Here is a 6,000-nt window from a genome sequence, read left to right on the forward strand (position 1 = left end):
CCATGGTTCCTTTTATGTCGAATAAAGGATTAATTGACTCATCATTTTGTATTTCAGCGAGTTCGTCTTGATATTATACATTTTTGAAATGTCAGAAAGATTCACTAGCATTGGTTTCATCATCCAAGTTGGGAAATCAATGTCATTCAAAACCACAAGCTTAAAAAGACGTTCACATTCGGTACTAGCTGAAATAGAATTGATACCCTTTATAAAAGAATTTAGAGATTCATTCAGAATAGGTCAAATGTTTTTGGCTGCCAAGTTCTTCCTGTGAATAACCCACTGAACAAGAAGCATTTTTGGGTTTTCATCTTTCATCAATTTTAAGCAACCACTTAGGAGCACCATCTGCAGTGCAAGAAGATATAATTTTTCAGGGGTATATTATTGAATTCTAAGTAATCCTTAAGCCTACTAAATAGATAGATAGATAGATAGATCTTTATTGTAACTGAAATTCTTATAATTTAAACCTAGATTGCACAATTTACAGAGATATGTTGTCTTACATTCTACCTTACTACTGAAAATATTATAACAAGCATTCAATTTAGCCTACTAAATATATCTTTGGCAGAAGTGTAGTGGTGCTTTCTAAAAATTTGCAAAACAGCATTTCTTCATAAAAATCACATTCGTCAATATATCTTACATAAGTTAAAAGTACGTCCCTACTCTGTCTTAAAGTTGATTCATGCATTTGCAACGAGACATTTCTTGTTTTTAGTTTTTTAAAGAGTTGCATTTCAATATCCTCACTCATTTTGTCTATTCTTCTGCAAACAGTATTGTAACTTAGTGGCATATTTTTCCTAGTCATTTTTTTCTAGAACTGCCTTAAGAAATGTTGATATTGAAGGTTTAATTAAATTGCCACCTATGGTATGACTTTTTCCAGATTTTGCGATGAGTAAAGAAATTTGATAACTTGCCTCAAGGGTACGATTGATATTTCCATGTTGAGTAGTAAATAGGGACTTAACTGTTCTTCTTTTTTCAAAATTTGTCATCATAGTTTGGAAGTAATTCAAAAATTGAATTTTTATGGGCTTTATCTTTCGCCTTGATTTTATTGATTCGTTGGTCAAGCATATTTGGCATAAAAGACAAAAAATGGGAACTCTCATCATGAACAGCAGGTATGAGATCAAATTTTAAGTATTGCTCCGAATACTGCAGAATTTGTTTCTAAGTTGATATGAGGGAAAGAAATAAAATAATATATGATCATAATAAAAACGTTCATGCTTATACCTATCTGTGGGAAATAACCAGGCTGATAAATTAAAGTGACAGAAAACAACTAATTCATATTTGAAGAAAAGTGTCATTGATTGAAGTAAAGTTGGTGACAGTTTTTTTACTTTTATACTTTTGAATTGTCCCCCTATACAATCAAATTGCTCCCCTGTGAGGCGTGGGCCCCATCGTTGGGAAACACTGAGATAGATAGATAGATGTAGATTTTCTTGAATTAAAGTAAAATTTACATTACACAAAAAATGTTTACAAAAATCATTATAGCATTGCAATTGCCGTCTGCCAGATTGATAACAAAACACAATGAATGTGAAATGCCCTCAATAAAATTACTTTTCAATATTAAAACAGGTACAATTTATAATTTTTCAGCTAAAAACAGTTCATAATAGATTACAAATAATTTAAAAAACAGTGAACAAAAACAAAATCAAAAATTCTCGTTCATTATATCACTTCTATATCTTAGCGCAGTTTTGCAAAATTCGTAAAGATTGACAACATTCATTTCATTGAATGAACTAATCCCTTGATCTTCCGATAAAAAGTCTTTTCTGAATACATCCCTTCTGATTTCTCTGAGAATGAGGCATTTTCCCAAGAAGTGGACAGTATCCTCTCTTTCTGATAGGTTGCACATATTACACTCTAGGGGTAAGTCAGGTCTGTGTAGAATGAAATTTAAATCTATTAGTTCACAACGTAGTCTGACCATCATATAGAAATCACACGGACATTTTTGGAATCCTTAAAATAGTTGATCTCTGCAAGGTTATGATTTAATCTGCTGTTTAAGTTGTTCTGTACAAAGAATTAGACGCATCAGCAATATATTCAGCTCTATATTTCTCAACAACCTTTAAAATGACTTCATACAAGATGTTTTTAGCAGTTGTTAAATCCTCGATGGGTAATTTAAAATTAATTTGACATTCCTCAGGAAGATCTTGCCACTCTCGATAGCGTTAGGAGTTTTTCAACCGAATTGTACTTTTACATCCCCATACTTGCGATCCATATAAAAGTATGCTCTCAGCTACTACTTCAAAACTTGCAACTATTTGTTTTACACTTATTCATGAAGCATTGTTTCCAGGTTATTTAAATAGCAGTTGTCGCCTTAACCAATTTCTCCATTTTTTTTCGAGAGTTGTACAATGTAATTTTTTATCAATTGTTGCATTAGAAAATTGTATGGCTTTAGCAAACGTTCACCTTCCAACGATAACAAATTCTCCAACAGGTAGCAACAGGAAAAAGAATGGAATAGCATTGAATTAAGACTTAAGATCAAAATATAGCTGCGATTAATCCATAAACTCATTATTGGTTTAATGATTTATCCCTTATCTATATCGACGGTGTAAATTAAAGACATTCTAAGGAAGTAAGGAAATTTAACGAACCGCTGGAAAAATAAAGTAATGGAATAAAGTCTTGTGTATCCAATAAAATCATCAAATATCACTTATTAAACAAAATACAAGTAAACATTTAAAAAAAGTTGTTTTAATAGTGCGATTAAAAAAACTCATACGCCGCAATGTACCAATCTAAGTTAAAGAATCAGAGGTTAAGAATCGCTGCTCAATTGATTGTAAAGTTAGACTTTTAAAGTACCAATGGAACTGCATCCGTAATTTCTTTCGCTTTTGAAAGATGATGCATATGTATCTATGTACCTTTAAATGTAATCGGTTTTATGTTATATATTTTAAAATGTCAAATAAGTGTATTTTCTCGGTGCATGTTAAAATGTTTATTAACTGATTCATTATTAATGAAAACGAACACTATGCAAAACAATAAACAATAATAACAATACATATTAAATTGATATGTTTCATATAAGTAAAACTTATAATATTACTAGCTGACCCGACAAACATTTTTTTAAATAACTAACTTATTGAAAGTATGTGAGGATTTTTTGAAAGCTATAGGATAGTTTAAAAAAAAAAACACACATACAATGCAGAAAAATGCGCATGAAATCTTTATTTGTTTAAAGATTTTTAATGGTCACCCTATACTTTCCCAATCATCATCATTATCTGAAATCAAAAGTGTCTTAGTCTTTGCGCGATATCCTTATTAACCCTCTGCAGGCTGCACACGCCTAGTGTTATTTTCTCTTGCAGAAATAATAATTATGTAACTTGCCACAGTCGTTGACAATTGTTTCTACTGCTAACACTTCGCTTAGTTAAATATTATTTCAAAATTGTGAATTGTGATTCCTCATTATTAAGTTTAATAAATTGGATTTTGTAAGTGAAATCATAAGACATTTGTTTCACTCGCACATCAATTATTGGTAACCCCGACGTGATAACATACTCCTGTATATCGACTGTTACCAACTGCACTTATTCGAAAGCTTCAAACAACATCAGAAATTATATCATTTGTAAATCATAATAATTCTTTTCAAGTCAAAATAATTCTTTTGAAATGTTTAACAATATTTTGTATTTTAAATCACTTTCGTTCTCATTTTATTATTTTCTTTTCTTTAATTTACAAATTATTGAATTCTTTTATTTCATTTAAAATATTTTCTTTCTGGAAATGTTGACCTTGACTGCAACTAATAATAAATGCTTCAATATTGTCTTCCAATGCGTCAGTTGAAGGGGGCTTGCTTGTATGGCTATGAGCTTTAACATAGCCCCACAAAAAATAGTCTAAAGGCGTTAAATAGCCCGATCGAGGCGGCCAATTGAATTGGACAATTCACAGTTATGTTGCGATACGCATCATCAATGATGCCACCAGCCTATAAACCGCACCAAACTGAGACGTTTTCTAGATGCTATAGTAGCTCTTGCAATGCTTCTTGCTGATATTTATTCCAAAATCTACAATTCTGCTTATTTACGCCAAAAATGAACTTTGTCGGAACACACAAGCGCGCGATGAACTTTCTTAACAGAGCACGCATTTCGATATAATTTGCAAGCGTTGTTCGTTTGTAAAGCGATTCATGGTTAAATTATAGACCAAATTGAAGATGTTTGACAGTGAAACAAAACACGAAACCTGCGTCAGTTGTTTAAACCAGTGTTTTTATATAAGAGGGAAAGGTATAGAATCACCAAACAATTTTTTTTTAATTTATAAAAAATTAATTCTTTAAAATATTATATATATCGCTAACTTTGATAATACTACAAAAAAAAATTACCGGAAATCACAAATTGTATCAATAGATTTATAGATTTGTATGATGCCAAGTCTCCTGGTAACTAATGTTGTATCTTGAGATTTAATTCGTTGATTTGCTCATTCTGCCAGCCACTCATGATTTGTATAATGTCTGTGAACGTCGGGAAATATCTGGTCAATTTAATAATCTTGAGAATCAATAATCGTGCAGAAATCGACCAATAATTTTATGCATCAAGTTTCATCACATTTCCGTCGCCTATATCTAAAAATTGTTTTGGGAATGTTTCAGCGGATGGGTCTTGAAGCATTCGAACACGCATACCTATTTACTTTCAGTTGTACTTTTAAGCTTTTTACTTTTAAGTACGCGTTGATCTCATCAGTGTACGTTGAACTCGGAATTACCGAAAGTGTTTGTATTAAATCATCTAAAAGAAGTAACAGAGTGCCGCCAAATAGTCTGTATTTGTTTTTTTTGTGCATTCATCCCAGATGATAATTTTAACCAGTTTCAGAAATGTGGTATTTTGAATATTTAGTTGCAGTTTAAGTACTGCATGATCTGTTCTGCCTCTATCCAACAAAGTTGCCGTAATGCCAGAAGATGGAACAGCGATACCATTATTTCATGGTATTTCATCAAGTATTAGCGAAATAAGAAACGTTCTTCACTTTGTTCCACCTTGTGCTGCCGAAACTGCGAGCATTATGTGGTCATAAATGGTTCTTTGTTCTTCATTTATTAGTGAGACATTGCGAGCAATAATTACTGCCATTTCTACAGTATGGTTCACGATTCAATTCAGTGTCTATTAAATCAGATGCATTTCGATTTGGTTATCGTTACAACATTGCACCGTGAACGATGTTGATGCAATATATCAACAGTCATTAAATCTTTATAATTATCCTATAATGTCTCTGTGTCGAGAAACATGTAGTTAACACTATGGCGAAAAGTAAGCGAATTTGATTACTTGTACAGTTCAATCCTGCTTCAGTAAGCTAAAAAACCATCTGCACGATTACACAATTAAAAAAAATCAGTAGTTATTTGGTGAATAAATAACACGATCAATCGATGTCTCGCTTATGAAATAGACGCGCTGGCCGTTTTCAAGATGGAGCGCTAAATGAGTAACTGTTGGATCTCGTTCATGAATTGGGAAACCAAAGGTAATAGTTAAATTGTAATCTCCTACCATTTAAGATTTCACGTTAACGTGATAAATAAAAACGGCCGTGGATAAATAACACGCTTATGAAATAGACGCGCTGGCCGTTTTCAAGATGGAGCGCTAAATGAGTAACTGTTGGATCTCGTTCATGAATTGGGAAACCAAAGGTAATAGTTAAATTGTAATCTCCTACCATTTAGGATTACACGTTAACGTGATAAATAAAAACGGCCGCCCATATTTGCATACGTAAGTCAGATCATCCTGGACATATTTTTGCATATGGCGTGGACTGCCTGATAAAGCTCACGACATCGTACAATAATATTTGTGCAGTGCTCTATACCTCTCCCATCACATCTTTACAGTAATTTTGTTATTTATTTCT

Source organism: Eupeodes corollae, chromosome 2, assembly GCF_945859685.1.
Source record: "Eupeodes corollae chromosome 2, idEupCoro1.1, whole genome shotgun sequence".
Classification (NCBI taxonomy): Eukaryota; Metazoa; Arthropoda; class Insecta; order Diptera; family Syrphidae; genus Eupeodes; species Eupeodes corollae.